The 17,575-nt window shown below is 39.8% G+C and overlaps 1 protein-coding gene across 18 annotated transcripts in view; it reads right to left on the bottom strand.

Moving 5' to 3' along the window:
• Window positions 1-17,575, bottom strand: part of MBD5 (methyl-CpG binding domain protein 5) — a 155,198-nt gene that overhangs the window by 116,497 nt on the left and 21,126 nt on the right. For 2 of the 18 annotated variants that reach the window (XR_015698850.1, XR_015698855.1), the window contains exon 2: window positions 4,476-4,557. The exons of the other annotated variants lie outside the window; for them this stretch is intronic. The gene's annotated coding sequence lies outside the window, so the exon portion shown is untranslated. The remainder of the gene's footprint in view (window positions 1-4,475; window positions 4,558-17,575) is intronic. 18 annotated transcript variants of the gene reach the window in all.

Here is a 17,575-nt window from a genome sequence, read left to right as displayed (position 1 = left end):
GTATTTCCTGAAATCCTCCGATTTTGGTAACCTATGGAGAGCAAATAAATGCAAACATGAAAATACACACAAAATGTCATCAAATCAAAAAACCCAAACCAAAACCCTATCCACAGAAATTCTAAACATTTTTTGCTGTGCAAAGTAAATACGCAACGATATGGTTTTATAGGAAATCAACCTAGCTAAATGTCTGTATGCTCCTAGGTAATCCTGGCCATTTTAAAACACTGTTATGGCAATAAACCCAACGTTTTGGATCAAGAAAAAATAATTAGCACAGAGTAAAGGTAACTTTATGATCTATCAGAAATTGATATCAGATTCTGCATGTTCATGTTCGACTGCTGGAGGAAGCGGTCCTACTTCTTCTGCACTTTATCTGTTTCTGCCCTACACTTCGCCCTTCCCCTAACATTAACACAACCAACTCACTGCACCAGGAGCTGACCCTTAAAACTAACCTGTTTTCTTGCTGTACTAATTATAACTTGGATTAACTTCATCATACAAACACCTGTGCTGGCAAAAGGCAGACACCAATAACAGGGTAATAGAAATGAACTTCTTCTGGTAGTTTATCATACCCAGAGCACACGCAGGTAACCATGGAGAGATAAGGACATATGGAGCACTGCCCAACAGAGATGGAGGCCTGTAAATACTGGAGTCATCATGGTCACGAGCCAGAGTTACCCATAGTATGGTGACCTAGGGCAGAGTACATTTGGCCTATAACCTCATCTTTCACTTATTCCACAGAAAACCTACACTTACTATAGGTTAGAATCACCAAAACGTGCCAGTTGGAAAGGACCTCTGGAGGTCTCCAGTCCGACCTCTTGCTAAAAGGAGCTCCAACTAGATCAGGAGGCTCAGGGCATTAGAATCACGGAATCATAGAATCGTTAAGGTTGAAAAAGACCCTTAAGATCATCGAGTCCAACCGTTAACCTCTCACTGCCAAGTCCATGTCCTCGAGCACCACGTCTACTCAGCTTTTAAATACCCCCAGGGATGGAGACTCAACCACTTCCCCGGGCAGCCTGTGCCAGGGCCTGACAGCCCTTTCAGTGGAGAAGTTTTTCCTAATATCCAACCTAAACCTGCCCTGGCGCAGCTTGAGGCCGTTCCCTCTCGTCCCATCGCTTGTTACTGGGCAGAAGAGACCGACCCCCCCGGCTCCAGCCTCCTTTCAGGCAGTTGCAGAGAGTGATGAGGGCTCCCCTCAGCCTCCTCTTCTCCAGACTAAACCACCCCAGCTCCCTCCGCTGCTTCTCGTAAGACTTGTTCTCTAGACCCTTGATGCATCAAGTTTCACATACCTTTGAAAACAGATTTTTACCACCTCTCCAGCAGCTGACCACCTTCATGGTGACTTTATTTTCCTTATATCTAACCGGAATCTCCCTTTTTCCAACTTGTGTCCATTGCCTCTCACTGGGCACCTCCAGGACAAGTCTGCCTCTGCCTTCTCCATACCCTCCTACCAGGTGGAAATGCCCTTTTAGAATTGCCCCTCCTTGGATGATAACCAACTCCGTATTTTAACTGAATACCAGTAAACCCGCAAGTCTATTTCCTATTCATCTTACAGGTAGAAAATGGGCCCCATTTACTGTAGAAATGAAGAATAAACACCCAGAAGAGTACAAGAGGTGAACAGGGAAAGTTTAATAAATCTCCTTAAATCCAACTAACAACTCCATTTAGCTATTTCAGCTGCTCCTTCCACTATTCAGTACAACCACACCTTAGCATGCAAATAATTTTCAATTGCTACTGCCAGCTCAGCAGGGGAAGATTTAAACCTGGATTTTCTTGTACCATAACTTTTCATTCCTTGGTTGTCAAGGCCCGAGATATTCCGAATTCTGTGTAGTATAAGAGCAAGAAACACTGCCAAGCAATCTCAATACCTCAGCAAGTTTTGCTTTTTTCTTTTGAAACATAAAGAAATATTTTTGAAAGTAAGCTGGGTCCTTTTAGGCAGCTGAGGTTACAGTGTCAGTTTGTTGCTGTGTCACACTGTTGTCATTAGCAAAAGCTACAGATGCTAGGGATTTCTTAGGTCTTCTACCACTTACTGTAAATAATAACTGAATCATCGTAATAATCTTTGTTTTTAATATGCTTAGAAGGTTAAGTTGCTTCCATATTAGGGAGGAAAAAAAACCCTGCAGAAGTACAAGTGTTCCCAAATCTTGACTGCTTTACAGCAGGCTACAGTAACACAAAAGCCCATTCTTCTTCTGTCTCCGCTCACCCTGTAACCACAGATCACCACAAGCACGTGATCCTCCCACCACCACCTTGACCGCCTCCATGTTGTGAGGCTCTTGCAAGGTACGGTGCTTAGTTCCAGTCATCACCATCGCGCTGGGCACTGGACCTGGTTTGGGCACTGAAGTGCTCTTCAGGCCTCTCTCCCTTTTAAAGGGTTTCTGGCCCAACACAGTCATGTTCAAATACCTTTGGACCAAGTGCCATCACAGATCCAGCTCATTTTACGTTAGGCAATGTTACCACAGCCCTGTACTTCATTTGATGTAAGCCTATGGTACTTCTGAAAAGGGCAGTCTTGCTCTTCCACAAAGCCCCTCATTCATTCCCACTGCCTCCCCTTGCTAGCACAGGCACTCATGGGGCCTTGCAATGAACCACGGCAAGCCAGGCTGAGCACCTGATTTGACCAAAAGCTACTTTGGGGGAGAGGGGAGGAGGGTAAAATATGAGCTTTTACTCATTTTCTGGTTATAAAAATGTTAGTACTAATGCAAAAGGAAGCAGTAGGGACACAGGCAGCTGGCTCTCATGCCCTATTTGTTCTTCCCCTGTACTGATACCTCCCAACTTTGATCGTCAGGACTGCCTTTTCATTAGTGTCAAAGTCATTAACACAAATACTTAAAATCAGTGTTAAGGCTGTCCTTAAACTCCTGTGCTAACTTCATGCTACCTTGAGAGTTCCCCTTTCTGCAATACTAACAGTCATTTATTTTTAAAAGCCTTGACAAGATGGATAATTCTTGCAGTATTTTCTACATTCTACAATTTAACTATGGTTTCTAATATAAAATTATATCACAAAGCTTCACTGAAATATTTTACAAGAATGGCACCATTCTTAGCTGAATGGGAATTTCCCATGGAGAATAACATAGTCTAAAAGAGCTCCAAGATGTAAATCTCTCATTTGTCTCCCTGGGTGCTCTCATCTGCCTTCTTCTGCATCACCGGCACGTACCGAACCCACCCTAGGTTCCCCGAATGCCCCTCCCCAGCTTCTATCCCAACAATTCCCATCAGATATTCCTTGAATGTCTCAAGAGTATTGACTTATCTTCCCAGAACATGTGGTCGCTCTAGCAGGATCTCATGCAGGGGCGTGCATGCCAGGGGGAGGCAAGAGAAGCCAGGAGCGGCCGCAAGCGCAGAGCCTCCTAGACCTCGCCTCCGGTACAAAGAGATTTCTGACACGCTTGTCTGTCTACTGAAAACCTCCTGTGTGATCTAAGGAATATAGAGGAAGATGTTCCCATACTCTCAAAACCAATACACTGAGTGATGAGTCCCTAATGTTGCCATAGGATGTTGTGGAGGACAGAAGTATAAATGCCTTCAAAAGGAAACAGTAGTTATGGACTACGGATCCATTAGTAACTATTAAACACACGTGGTGCGAGTCCAAGCTTCATTTCTAGGTGCCCGGTGGTACCTGAGGTTCTGATAATCAATGAAGTATATCTCTATACACCCCCTTTTGCTAAGCCCCTGTGCCATCCGTTGTCACACACGGGGTACAGAAAGGGCTACAGATGGGCCACAGACCTGACCCAGCATGGCTCTCCTGAAGAGAGCAACAGGACCTCTTCAGACCACAGGATGACCACAGGAGAGCAAGGAGAAACGCAGCCTGCTGCCTCTTCCCCTCCAGACAAATCTGAGTTCAGACACAAAGGCTGACAACATGAGACCGAGATTTTTGTTTACATTAAAAACTAGAAGCTTTATTCATTTAATTATTTTTATGACTTTTCTCCCTAGTCTCCTCCCTCTTCTTCAAGCTTTGCTTTTCTGCCAACTGCAGCCCCAAATCGATCTCTTATCTCTGACCACAGTTCTTTGGGCTCCTGATATTTCATCACCCATACATCCTCCCAAATTAAATCACAGTAGTTTTCACCTGTGTATTCCCTCTATTGATGTGATTTCTACTCACCATCCCTTATTTTCTTATTTTCCATCAATAACAAACTAAGAATATCACAACTACCTCATTTTAGTCTGGTAATAGTTCCTCACATGAGGAACCTCTGGGCCTTTCAGTTCTCATGTCCAATATGACTACATCTTCGGACTTTCATCTTCTCTACACTTAACCACTTGTGCCACAGGTGGAAAAGCTGAAGTAAGCAGGTGGAAAAGCTGAAGTTTGTTCCATCACTACTCTTGCATGTCAACATAGTACGTACATCATTTATTTTCTTCCACAAAATTGTGGGCAGGCTTGCATCGGAGAGACACTGGGTTCTCACAAAAAGTCTGAACAAGTAACTGCAAAAGAACAAACAGAAGAACGTGACACACACAGTCCACTGCAGGGAGAAAGCCTGAATGGCGGGTACAGACAGCTCGAGTCAGTAGGATTGCCTGGCTGCCTGCAAAACCTTCAGCCAAATTTTCCTTCACGTGTTTATTTTAACCTCTTAGGCAAAGTGTTTGGCAAATATTGCTCGGAAGACAAACTCTTTCACTGGTAACTTCAACATCGCTTAGTTAAAGGTCTGTATACTAGCTGGCAGAAATTTTGCAAAGCTGAGATTGATAGATGATAAAAGAAAGCCTCGACGCCAGCTATAAACAAAGAACAGAAAATTCTCTAAAAATGAAAAAAAATTTAATGTTCAAGAAACAGTGGGCTATTTTGTACGTTTTAACAGGTAGAAGCTTAGCTCATGAATTAACCCGCTACTCCCTGATAAAACAGAACAAATTTTGAGACAATAAGCCCAGGAATGTCATAGCACTTCGAAGGTTCTGCTCCGCCTTAAGATTTTACAGCCATAGTTCAATACCAGCCTTCCCGTAAGGCTGACTAAATCCCAGAGCAACAAACATGACATAGAATAATAAAATTTTAAATTAAAATTTTACAATTACATATTATATGTGTAAAGTGTAAAAATATTCAACACAAGTAAAACATTCACGTCAAAATCATTCTTGCGTAAAGCACAATATAGTTACTACTTCATCAGTTAAAACAGGTTTCGTGCATCTCGAGATGGAGTCACAAACTTCAGTCTCAGTCTGAATAGTCAGACTACTAAATTTTAAAATCTGAACTATTTCCTCAGTTAGACTCTAACAGTCTTGAAGGAAGAAAAAAAAAAAAAACAAACCCAAACAGAGAAAAGTAGACACAAAGTTTAGATCCCACAGGTACTATTTTAAAGTTGATTAATATTTGCAGGATCCCTGCTTTAGGTATATCTGACAACTTGCTTAAGAAGTCAGAAACAACTGCTGCATTTGGGAAAAGAACTTCTATTTCCATGATCATTTAATGTAAATAGTAAATACTAAGGTCAACTCTGGTGTAAATATAAATTAGAGTCCACAAAAGACAAAAATGGCAAAGAAAGGATTTGTTACAACTTTTAGGATAATTACGTGGACTAACAATTGCATTAATTAGTATTTTGAGTGATAACACATATTAGAGTTGTTTAAAATACGTAAATACGTATGTTGTAAATGCATGCTTGAACTTGTAAATAACAAAGCAGATTAATGGAAATAAAGATGAAATATATTTATTAGTATTATCTGGCATATCAAAGAATAGGCAAAAATGTAGCTGAGGTGGTGAAAAAACTGGGAAGTATGTTCAACATCAAGGCTTTGAACATAAAGCGAGTGTGGCACATTGGGAAATGAGGAAAAAAGTTACAAATAGGCAACAATAAAGATTATCTAGTACTGATATTGAATTGAGAGCATAGAAGCACAAATGACTTACAAGTCTAGATAGAGTAACTATTTATTATATTTATAAAAGCTTCAGAGACTACAGGCAGATGCTATATAAGCACCAGGTATCTTTAAAATGGGCTTTTCAGTGAGAAGCTGTAGTACCAAAATGAACAAGGAAGTTTGATAAAAGGCTGCAAGAACATGCATGGCAGGGAAGGAGACATCAGGAAGAAGGCAAACATTCCCCAAACCAAAATCACAGAGCAGTCCTTCATCAACTGCTAAAAAGCTGCCGAAACCTTAGAAATAGAATTGTTCTTCAGAAGAGCCTCCTAAGAAAATTTCAAAACACGAGCTCCAGGGACAAGCCCCCATGGGAAATCACACAGGAAGAACTACAAAAGACAACCTCAAGAGATGACAAAGCGCAACTTCTGTTGCATTTCCACTACTGCTGTTTTTCAAAAGGAGTTAAATCCTTGGAGTAGTAGTCCACGAAAATTACATCAGAAGAAACCATAAAATACGCAGCAAACCCTTTTACCATCTGCCGCTGACCCCAGGACGGCACGTGGGATGGCAGGAGTGCTGTCTGACGGGCCCAGATTTAGACTGGCAATGGCAACAACCCATTGCGACTCCAAGCTCCTTTCGCTTAGAAACCTGCCGGTGACACCAAACGAATACTGGTGACTGTATTTCCACCTTGAACTACAGTTTGTGCTACTTCGAGATCACACAGAGAGATCAGTCACTGCAAACTGTCAAGAGGAGCAGAACATTACTTTCATAGTATTTAAATAAATTATAGCTTCAACTAGGCTAAGAAGGCTGGAAGCTTCACAACAGCACATCTGAGGCGGTTCTGCATGAAGGAAAAGAGATATATCCGTGCAGCAGCGTATGCACCTATAGCAAGGAGACTGGAGAACTTTCATTCATCAACATTTCCTATTATTCAGACGCGAAATAGTTTTGTGCAAGAGAAGGCAATCTGAGAACTTTTGAACGACGTAGTCAAAGAGCCCATAGCTGTTTTGAAAAGCCTGAAACTTTTCACCAAAAAACAAGACTACTAGTAGCAGTAATCGGCAACTGTTCCTTATTGTCAGAAGATTTTATAAGAAGGTCTGAAGGATCTCCTATCAGCAATCTCACGCTCAGCATCATTTACACGTGGAGGGAAAGCAGGTTTATAGAGAATGCAGATGGAGTGACTCCTTGTACTTTATTTAAATGCAATCCCTCACACTTGCAAATGTCAGAATATACTAATTTATATTAGCATATTCATACCCTAATACCAGAAATATCATTATATAGGGAAATATCTTGTTTCTAAAGCTTCTTAAATTATAGAATTTAAAAAATAATCTAAAAATGCTTTGGCTGTGCAAGAATTCTTGACTTTAGTCAATGAAAAATTCAAATGAATTAATATTTGAAATTTCATCATCAGTTTGTGACTAACAAAACATTATTTCCCTTCTGCAGGAAAACAACCTTGCTTTCAAAAGCTGCTTCGAAACCGTGCAAGTTTGGAGGATGCTACCCCAGATATACGCTCTTCTGCATCACTACACCTTCAATTCCACGAACACAAGATTCTATTTAACATTTAAGTGTTGACAAACGTGTGAATTTTAATAGTAACTTTTCAGCCTTCCCCCCCAGGTTATGAAAATAAGGACCCAAGAACCTACTGAAGGTATTGGAAAGTATGAAAGACTTAAATTTGCTTTAGCCAAAATCCTGACAGGTCACGTTTGTATACATTACCAGTTTTAACTGTTTGGTCTTGAACACAAAAAAAGGCAAAAGGATGGTTTGGGGTTTTTGGTTTTGTTTTGCTTTTTTGTTTGGTTTGTTGTCGTGGTTTTTTTTGTTTTGTTTTGTTTTGTTTTTTTTTTTTAAGTCATTTGACCATATTTGATACCTCAAATATCTTTTATTAGATTGCTCCAATATTCTTTAAAATTGCCACTTTTCAAATGTCATCATATGTGAGAAATTAAGTGCATAGGTATTATAAACACGAAACTGATTCACATTTATAAAAATGGAACTGATGTTTACACAGATGCATCATATACCATTTATTTTGATATTAAACCACAACTAAAAATCATTCAATTCTGCGAAGCCGAATAAAAAAACATCACTTCACATAAAAAGGAAAAGAAAAGGATGAACCTCCTATGGAACTAAAAATATCCCACCATAACACTATGAGTCAAAACTCAACCACCGCCCAAGACTCCTTCCCCCCCAAATAACGTGGTTTTGTATGAGGCAACGGAAGGACACGAGCGGTTCTGCCTTGTATATGGCTGGATGCAACCCTACGATTTTAATTACAGATTTTTCTTTTATCATTGAATGTTTTAATTACTTTTAACAGAGAGTTAAGCAGGAGAACTGAGGTGATATCTGTAGGCTAAATCTCTCTTGGCCTGCTGAGTGCTGACTGGGCTTTCTGCCCTGAGCTTGGATGGATACTCGTTATATAAAGGTATATCTTAGCAGGTTTGATTAAATCATCAATGAGTTCTGGAAAATGCCCCATTTTAATTTGTCCAAGCACACAGAGGAGGAGCTGGAAGGAAAATGCAGTCTGCAGACAACGTAGGGTAAGAAGCAGCCATTGACTGCACGCTTTTTTTGCCGCTGTCTCCGCAGGTGACGGTGGGCAACCCGGCTGCCATAGCTGTGTAACATCGCCTTCCCAAACAACGATCCTGTGCTCCACATTCGACCAAGAGGAGGTAAAACCAACACAAATCACTGCGACTTGCGTTCTACAACTAACGACCACATCATCACAAATACTGGTGGTATTTCTACATTTACCATGGGTCAACCTGAGAATGAAAAACCGAATCTGAAACTTAATCTTAATCTGAACTTAATCTGACACTCATCAGGTTTCATTTTGTTTCTATCTAACTTTAACTTTTATTTTATTCTATCCTATTGGTTGGATATTTAGTTAATAGAAGAAACTCAAACAATGTTTTCTATTTTGTCCCTTCCAGGCCATGGCTTCAGACTTGAGGAGGTCCATTTCAGACACCTGAAACAGAGATGCCTTTAATTCGTATTGGTACCACGGTACTGGTCCCAAAACTGCTGCCTGAATGAAGACACTGATGGTTTTTAAGGAAAGTTGACTTACACATGTACCATTTAATTCAAGAAACAAATATGCTTTCTAAATTCTGAGTGCTGTTCAATTCTGAGGTTACTCAGTCTAAATAGGATCCTATTTCAATTTCTCAAAATGGAAGGAAAAATAAAAAGAAGCTATTTTTAATGATGCTTTATCATTAGTGATAAGTGAAACTACAAAAATAACTGTTTTGGCTGTACACTCAGTTAAGTAAAATTTCCTATTATATATTTGCACCCGTAATAGTTTGGCTTCTTAAATCAGAAAAAAGAGGTTCCTTTTTCTGAATTCAACTAGACTGCATATAAACTCCTAGAAGAGAAGTTCAGTATATTCATACTTTCCTTCTTTTCTCTTTTTAAACCCACCAGTATTCCCTAAAATGATAATATACTATGATAACGGAGACGTCTTAGACCAAGTCCTGAATCCTGCATTCAAGAAACAAGTTTGGGAGCTGGAAAAGCCCAAGTTTGGTATCCCAGCTGTGATAACAATTCCTTCTCATCTTGAAGCGTACCGCAACTGCTCAGGGTGGGATTCAGCTGAAATGTAAGCATCCAACGCCATCTCCGCTCTGCCTGGCGCACAAAGGCCAATCGAAGACCGCACAGAGCAGCAACTGGAGGCCAGGCAGGAGACAGACGCTAAAAATCACTACCTGCTTACAACCAGGCGCCTCCATCCACCTTTCAATTCTGTATTCCATTACCAAGAAAAAGCACCTTTTTTCTTTGTAAACGACAATAATTTTGAAAATAAAAGCTAACGTTTCGTATGTGGATGTTAGAAATTCAAAGTGGTTTGTTTGCAAGAGCTAAATCTTCTTAAATACAGTATTAAAATATGTTTAAATGGACATTTACCTCTATATTCTCAAACACAAAGATGTCCGGGCAGGTCAGTCACTTTTAGGGCTCGATCATGTTTTTGATAACGTCACTTTACGTAGATTTTAGTGGAAGCTCGATTCTGCATTTAATCCTTAACTTCTAATCATCTGCTAGATAAGATGTATACAAAACATCTATATAAACCATATGGTCCTGTGAAAACGCGGAACTGAACTGAATGAAATGTGAGCTCTTGCCTTTTCTGAACACATCTGTTGCTGTGGCTTCTGACAGCCCAGCACCAAAAGGGCTCCCACATAAGCAGGACATAAGGCAGGAAGCATTTTGCACATGCTGTGCTAGGCTGCAATTAGCAGATTCAGAGGCCACCTGTCACGGGGCCGAGCGGCACACAATTCCAGGGGACAGGCTGGGGGAAGCAAGCCGAGCTTTCGGTAGATGTGAGGCATGCCCCGTTTCCTTTGCTGACAGCACGGTGAAATATCGCCTTCCTTTTCCCCCTTCTTCCCAGCATACCCATTACACAGGTCTCTGCTGCCAGATTACCTTAACGTACATGACGGGGGACTGCCGCACGCTAACATTTAGATAACTGACTATTTGCAGAGTTATTCCAGAGCCGGAGGACAAATCTCAGCTGTTCACCTCGAGGCAAGGTACTGTACGTATCATTGAACCTCGTCTTCCTTTCATCTAAAAAACCCCCCATAAACCCCAAACAAATCATGTGGGGACTCCTCTAATTACATAATCAAACACGGAATTCTTACTGTGACATTTTCGGTATTTGCAATGATGAACTTCTGCGGTACACGCAGAACATGACAGAAAATCATTATGCAAGTTCAGAAGTGCTGAGCTTCTACCCTTCTTGGCACATTTTAGCTTTGATAGCAGTCAATTTTTCCCTCATTATAAATGGGAAAAGTAAAGATATCGTGAAAAGGCCACTTAAAAGCAAAACAAAATAAAGGAATGCAAATTTATACTGGAGTTACACAACTGCCAAGAATGCTCAGAGCCTGCTAATCTTCTGTTTATTACTCGTATGGTCTCCTCTTTGCCTCAACAGTGCGTATGCAACACTGAAAACTTCGAAAAGTGTATTTTAAAAGCTGACTTTGAATACTGTGAGCATGAGTCAGACATAATTTACATGGCTGAAATTTCACTAAATAACTTTGAAATTATACCACCATAAACCTTGTCAGGAATACTTATTTTCAGCTTCTTCATGCATTCAGTTACTGTAATCCTGAGCCCTCTACCAACACGAATAAATTTAACATTATATTAAGAGTGACGCAAGGCTACCATCAGTCACTTTTTAAAGCACAGATGCAGAAGGGTGCGATCAATACAACAGCGCATAGGAAGTAAGTGACAGCGCTGAGAATACGGCTCAGCCATTTGAGCCCCGGACCTTTCACCACAGACCATATGCTCCCCTGGCATCCCAACACGTCTTTAACAACCAGACAACCTTTTCCCACACTAGTTTTGTTTAGCCAGACTGCTTCAAACACACCTCCTTTTTTCAATTAGCCACACAAACATGAGAAAGTGGTCACAGACCCCTGATGTCTGTTAATGACACACTGAAGGGCTGAAAGCTCAAAGAAAAGCTCTGCCTTCTGGAAGATCCAGTCAAGCCTGTGGGTTGCAGCAACGCCAGGGCAGGTTTAAGTTGGATATTAGGAAAAATTTCTTCACTGAAAGGGCTGTCAGGCCCTGGCCCAGGCTGCCCGGGGCAGGGGCTGAGTCCCCATCCCTGGGGGGATTTAAAAGACGGGCAGATGCGGTGCTTAGGGACATGGTTCAGTGGTGGGCTTGGCAGCGTTGGGTTAACGGTTGGACTTGATGATCTTAAGGGTCTTTTCCAACCTAAACGATTCTGATTCTGTGATTCTAACACGGAGGAAAATGTTAGGAAGGAATTTGCATCATTCTCTCTCATTAACTCGTCTGAGCCTCCAAGATCGCGAAACACTGTTTTCCTCTTGCACGCTGCCCTCTCTGCTCGTGCCTGCTGGCGTGCTCTTGCCCACTAGGACATCAGAAAGGACCACAAAAAAAAGCTGTTCACAGCCTGACAAATGCTCCCGTGGCATTCAAGAAGAATCAAAGAAAAAGAACTTCTGCCCTCTCCAAAGGACGACAGAAGGCGCCGCTATTCCTAGGAAAGTCATGGAGATGTGACGGGATCCATTGCCCTCTAGGTGAGGCGCAGACACCGTACATTCAGATGACAAATTTTTATTTTTTTAAAAAACTTATTCTCATGCAAGGATAAGCATGCATAGCACTTACCTGTACAGTTGAGCAAAACCAAATAATAAGGGATAAGTTGTCTCCGGAGACACGAAGAAAGGGCAGAAAACTTTTTTTTTCTTTTTAAAGAACAGTTGTGTTTTATTATCTACCGTAAGGTAACAGTTAGTACTGCTCTCAAAGGCAGGCAGACAAACCTGCGGAGATTAAAGTTCCTCATCTGATGACCATTCACTCTTCTGACAAACTCAAAGTCCATTCAAAAAATTACCAACTCTCTATCCATTGAAAAAGTAAACTAACATGCATTTGGGTTGGGTTTTTTTCCTTTCCTTTTTTTTTTTTTTTTTTTTGACAATCTACATTGACCAGCCTATATTTTGATACTGTTGATCTCATATTTTTGTCTTTTTAACTGAGGTGTACTTGTTGGTGTACAAGTTTACTTCTACTCAGTGAAGACCAATATTTAAAATATGTTAAAGTAAAAACCAGCAGTCTAATTCAGTATCCTAAGCACCAAAAAAGTAGTATTCATTAAAGCATTAATTTCCAGAGATGCTAAATAATCTTGCTTTGAGACTAATTTTTTTTTCAAGCTCTGTTGATACCTGATATTATTTAGACAGCCCAGTGACAACCATGCAAAACGTATTCTGCTTTGAAAGTCTTCTCCTTAGATTTAGATCCTATTAAAAAAGTCTCCTGAATTGTCCTTCCTTACTCTATTTGTAGCACAAAAATGATAAAGACCAGCAAAAGTTAGCCTCATGAGTTTTTGCTGTTAATTCCTCTCACGAATACAGTGTTGTGCATAATTACTGTATATGTACTTGCCTAACATCTTCGTTTGCAATGGTGTTGAGTCCAGGTTCGTAGTTCTACTTAAAGAATGGCAACAAAAATTCACCCTCACCTTTATTAGATGAATTCGCGTTTGTCCTTTTAGCTCTGACAAGGTAGTTTTCACATGCTAAGTTCACCATTTCATCCAGGAATGGAACACATGATAAACTCACAAAACAATACAAGTATAATCCTGCTACCTCCTAAATCCATTTTGAAATTCACACTGAATTAATCTACAAGTTCCTGTTTCTTTCTTCTGCTCACGTCCTCTTCCCAGCACACAAAAATCATGAACAAAAGAGTATGAATCTCTTACGTGACTGTAGCATATATGGACGCTTGCTACTGCTAATAAAGGTGGAAATGCTTATCCGAGCCATACGCTCATATTCTTGCCACTTTACCTTCCAGTTCTGCTCTATGCAATGTTAACTAATAGCTTACAAAGACAGCAGCCTGGTTATGCTCCCTGGCCATACCAGTATTAGAATATCAACAGAAAGCTTTAAGAGAGCTCAGAACCTTTGCCCCCTCTCTTTAGTATTTTATTTCTCACTGCATGCAGACAACATTCATTCTTTCAGTCATATAACTAAGCCCGAAGTGAAAATAGGTATATGACAATTACTTAAATATCTTTTTAAACTGTTATCTTTATAAACAGTTGTTACATGCGTACACCAAAAAAAGAGTTTAATTGCTGAACAACGAAGGATGATTGTACGGTGGCTAGACATGGATGATAAATAAATCCTGCTCTTCAAAGATTAAATTAGATATGAATAACAGCAAGAGGACACACTTACCATAGTACCTTCTAAAATCTCTTTTATCAGACTATTATTCAGGACAGAAATAACAACATAATCTAGTGTTCAGGGACTACAGCAGGAACAGACTTCTAATCCCAACTCTGACGCTGACTTGAGCAAGTTATTTCATCTCTCAGCTGCCACTTGCCAAATGACATATTTTTTCTTTGACTCTTAAGTCACTATGAGGATGCACCAAGAGATCCAGCTTTGAAATAATTAAAAAAAAAAAATCTATAAAAGATAAAAAACAAATTAGGCGCTCTGAAGGTATCATAAAATAAAATAATTACAGCAAAGGATAACAACCTAAGCATATCAGGATGCAACTGCAAGAAAAATCCATAAAACAGACTTTAATCACTGTTGCTATCTTGTATTTGTGTTTAAAAATAAAGAAAGAACAAAGTGAGCATGTTTGGCTCTCACACCTAACACTAGGGACAAACCTTTATCTATATTTTTTCAGGTAACAAAGAGAAACCCATTATAAATGATGAAAAACATGGAAGTTGCTTCTCATTTCAGCCAAAGATACAGTAGAGAACACAAAAGATCTGAAGAGTGAAGTGTAAGAAATACATACAAGCAAGGCATTATGGTCAACACTAGCAACTAATACCTTATCTGTTCCAGTCAAGCAGTGGAGCAAGCTCCCCAGGGAAGTGGTCATGGCCCCAAGTCTGTCTGCTCACAAAGTGTTTGGGTAACGCTCTTAGAGACACGCTTTAACTTCTGGGTTGCCCTGTGTGGAGTCAGGAGCTGGGACTCGATCCTCGTGGGTCCCTTCCAACTCAGGATATTCTACAATTCTATCATCTGTCTTCAAAGCACTAGCAAAAATCATGAAATCCAGAAAAGTATAGGCACTAGTTGCTGAGGAAGTGAAGCTGTTATTCCTTCTCACAGGTTTTCCAAACAGTATGAAATCGAGATGTTTGTCTTAATTTTCATGTTGCCTGCCGTGCCCTAAAGAAGAAAAAAAACCCCAAACTTACAATTTTTTTCTGCTGTTGCTCTTCTGTTCAGTGAGGTTTGAAGCAGAAGCAATGATTCTGTTTGTATTCCTGGAAACTTGACATTGCATTGGTTCACATTTTAAAGGTTATCTTTAAAATCAAAAGAGTTCAAAATTGATCTTTTCAAGCCCATACGTACGCTTTCATGGATGAGGCTTATGCTCACGAGAAGTTCCAGTATTCGAAAACAGGGAATAAGCAAGTACTGGTTTTGAGCTTCTGCTCACAGAGCTTCTATTCACTTGCCCCTGCTTCCCTCCCCCCAGTTTTTTGCTTTTGTATGTAAAAGACAGCCCTGGCATCCCACTATAATTTCCAATATGAATTTTAACATTAGCACTGTGTTGTATGATTTTTGTCATATAAAGTATCATTTACATAATGTTTAATTAAACACGTGACTACAGAAAAGAATTCAGATTTCCCCATTCCAATATCCTACAAAATTATTCCTCTACTGGCACATCTAGATAATTTATGAAAACTTACAGTCGATTTATTCCATGTGACACTGGTAAACAAATTAATGTAGAATTTAATTGCCTTTGTCTCTTCAGCTCGGAATTGCCATTTAGTGATATTTATCTGAAATTATGATCTACAAAGAAAATAAATTGTAACTCAGCTTATAAAAGTGATCATATTTAGAAGTTGACAACTATCACAATTATTAATCTGAATTTTACTTCTCAGGGAAGAAGCATATTTGATCAAATATTTCTGCAAAGAAGGCTGTTTTTATGCTGTCTCATGTTTCCTGCAGTATTGTACTTGCATACATTTTTCTAGATTTATTTATTTATTTACTGTATTTGTATAAACTGCTTTTCTTCTTTCTTCTAAAGCAGACCAGAAACCCTCTTTTTTAAGCAACCTTTTTCCTAGTGAAATACAAAATAATCAAATCTTTGTTACATCTGATCGATAACTAACATTGAAAAAAACAAAACAACTGAAGTAAAAAAAAAAATATCCTTAATCATTATTATATAATGCATACTGCCTCAGCAGTATTAGTACAAATCATTAAAAAAATCCTAAATACAAATATTAGCGTACAAAAGTAACAATGACCCATCTGGCTTGCATTATCTAAAACAAAGTTTGGATCATGGTAAGTTGATAAATTGTGACAACATGAACTATGCATTCCTGAAAGACCTATAGATTTTCAAAATTCCTATCTGTTTAAAACATATCTTACAGCTATACGGAATTACACACAAAAAAACCTCTACAGGTATAAAACACCTCTGCTTAGACATTTCCTCTGTGAAGTAGCTTTAGTAGGAAAAAAAATATATTTGTATATTTTAAACTGAAGGTACAAACAAGGAATGAATGCCCCAAACAGGACAGAGTTAAGTTTTCAGTTATGGTTTTTACCTGAAGGTCTTCTCTTCCTATTTGCCTATTTTGAGATTTACAGCAATAGAAATGCATTTGAATCTGGAAGTGAAAGTTTATTTTCTTTAAGGAAAAAAAATGTGCAGAGTGGAGGATGGGAAAGGAAGTAGGCAAAAAGAAGGGTGTCTGGATATTTGCCACTATGAATATGAATGGACTTCAGTAAAATTTAGTTATTTTTGCCTAGAAATGTTTTTTTCTTTTTAGGACATAATTACCATAACCTAGAATTACTGTGGATTATACACGTGGGCATGAGAAATGCATTCTTAGGCTTGGGACTTGCACCCAGAGTCTTCAGAGAAGTCCACGCAGGGATACAACGATCCTGACCATATAAAACAGGGCAGTTCAGCCTTTCAGACAAATTTACCTATGCTAAGATAATGGCATAATTGACATCTTGTAATTAAATATTTTATGAACATATGCATTCACGCTAATTTTCCAGTTTCCTAAAACCAGGAAAGCGCTATTTCTTCTACTTGCTAAACTCAGGAAGAATCGCAGCAATGAATTCCTAGCGTTATCAGACAAAGCAGCAAAAAGCCTTGTCCTCTGATCTGACACCCTGGATTCGCATCTGCTCTCCCTTCTTTGGGGTGGGGTGCGGAAGGAGAAGAGGCAGGACTCGCTAGGTAGAGGAAACCAAACTCCAGGTATGCCTGCACGGCTAACACGAGGGTGTAACTGCAGACAGACAGACGTGACCTAGTTTTAATCTCACTAGCTTGGGTACAAATAGCAATGAAAAAAGCAGCAGTAAAAGCGCCTGTAAGAGTGGCTAGAGCGTGTTGAAGCCTGTTCTGCTGCAGGTTTACTGCTTTTTGTATCCAAGCTAGTTCGAGTACGCCGAAATATGCTGCAGTCACACCTCCTAGGCCCCCAGCTGAATACCTGTTGCTGTCTCTTCTCCCAATAACTGGATGATCATTAAAGAAATGAAGACCCTACAGAAGCATAGTAGAGGTGGGCTTCTGGCAGACACACAACAAGGCAAGCTACACATTTCCAAGTCAGCATGCTTCTTACCAAGTCACTTGAGCACCGGGCTGAAAACGGGTGATCTGTCTCCTAAAGGCTTGTGTCAGAGCTTTTCTCTTCCTATTTGCTTTTGAGACACTTTTGAGACACGGCTCTGCTCTCCCTGAACTAGCAAGAGCACTGTCAAAAGCAGAAAGTAACTGGCAGCGTTTTTATTTTCTTCTTCTCTCC

This window comes from Nipponia nippon, unplaced genomic scaffold, assembly GCF_047370975.1.
Source record: "Nipponia nippon isolate SJK-2023a ecotype South Korea unplaced genomic scaffold, ASM4737097v1 scaffold_5, whole genome shotgun sequence".
In the NCBI taxonomy this organism is placed as follows: Eukaryota; Metazoa; Chordata; class Aves; order Pelecaniformes; family Threskiornithidae; genus Nipponia; species Nipponia nippon.
This window is presented reverse-complemented; position numbering and strand designations above follow the sequence as displayed.